Consider the following 1,915-nt stretch of genomic DNA (forward strand, 5'->3'; position numbering starts at 1 on the left):
GACATGTAAATAACAGGATCTCAGAGCTATCCGATTATATGTACCAATATTATTAGCAATGCATTGTTCCCTTTATACTTCTTCCATTTATATTATTGCTTACTTGTTCTTATTGTGTGTTAGTTTCTTCCCTAACAGTTTTGTATTTTGATGTAACAATGCTCTTAGGTTGATAATATCATAGTGCCCATTGGAGAGATGAGAGAATGGAAGCATAAATGTTTTAAATGTTTAAAGTTCTTTTCCTGAATTAGAAGTAGACACCAAAGCAAAGTTTCAGTTCTAGGTTTGGCTGCACTTATACTATGTCACAGAACAGCCCAGGGAACCAGTGAAGTAATGTCTTATGAATACAGCACCTATTTGGTTGCTTTTTCTTGCTGTGACCAATATCTGACAAGAAGCAATTTAATGGAGGAAGTACTATGGATCACACTTAGAGAGGCACTCCGTCATGATAATGAAGATGCAGTAGCAGTAAGGAAAACATAAAGACAAAGACATTCAAGAGGCAGGAATGATCAGGAGACAAGTCTGAGGCATAAAACTCAGGGCCAACTCCAGTGATCCATTTCCTCCAGCAATGTTTCAACTTCTATAGGTTATACAGTCTTTCAAAAACCGTATAACTAAGGATTCAAACACATGAGGGTATGAGGAACATTTCATATTTAAGCCACATCATTCTTTTCTCGGTGTCAATAGACTGATGGCTGTCTCATGATGTGAAACTCACTTGTTCCAACTTCCAATGTCTCCATCATCTTTAAAAGCTACAGTATCATACAAAAAATGACAGTGTAGATGATGTTTCTATGTAGAAAATAAAAAAGAGAAACAAGTCGATATACCCAATGTACATAGATGCAAAAATCTTCAAGAATAATTTTAGAATATAGACATATATCAAAATGATCATCTGCCGAAATCAAGTTGGCTTTGTTCTGGATATGTAGGATTAAAAAAAAGGCCATTAATGTAATAAATCATGTAAGTGGACTTAAATATAAAAATCACACATTCCTCTCAATAGATGTAGAAAAAGCCTTTGACAAAATACATGTCTTCATTCAAAAGTACTAAAGAAAGTGGAAGGAACATATATAAATGTAATAAAGGCTATAGATGATAAGCTCACAGTCAATACTACCCCAAATGAAGAAAATCTAATTTCCCTTCTCTATTTTCTGATTTTAATCGGATCGCAAAAATCACATGATCATTGCAATAGATTTAGAAAAAGCCTTTGTTGGAAAACAACATGCCTTCATTCCATAAATCCCTATTTTTTCAATACAGTGTTAGAAGCACTAGTTAGAGCAATAAGGCAAGAGAAGGGAATTAAAAAGAGATAAATAGGAAAATAAGTTAATTTATCATGATTTGCAGATCGCAGATATTATGTCTAAGAGATCTCAGAAATGCTATCAGAAAACTTATAGAAATGCTCAACAATTTCATAAAAGTAGCAAAATTCAAAATTAACCCACAAAACCCAGTAGTATTTCTACATACCATTAACAAGCAGGCTGAGAAATACACAATGGGTATACTTACATTCACAATAGCCTCAAAAAAATCTAGATTTAAGACTCATTAAGGAGGAATCTCAGGGTTTTATTTCTGTGAAGAGATGCCATGATCATGGCAATTCTTATAAAAAACACATTTATTTGGGACTGGCTTACAGTTTCAGAAGTTTAATCCATGATCATCATGGTGGGAATTGTGGTGGCTTGCAGGCATGCAGGAAGTCATGGTACTGGAGAAGGAGCTGAGAGTTCTACATCATGATCAGCAGGCAGCAGGGACAGAATGCCACACTGGGCGTGGCTTGAGCATCTGAGACCCCCAAAGCTGGCTCCCAGTGACATACTTTCTCCAACAAGGGCACACCTCCTAACAGTGCTATTCT

The sequence above is a fragment of the Meriones unguiculatus genome, chromosome 2 (assembly GCF_030254825.1).
Source record: "Meriones unguiculatus strain TT.TT164.6M chromosome 2, Bangor_MerUng_6.1, whole genome shotgun sequence".
In the NCBI taxonomy this organism is placed as follows: Eukaryota; Metazoa; Chordata; class Mammalia; order Rodentia; family Muridae; genus Meriones; species Meriones unguiculatus.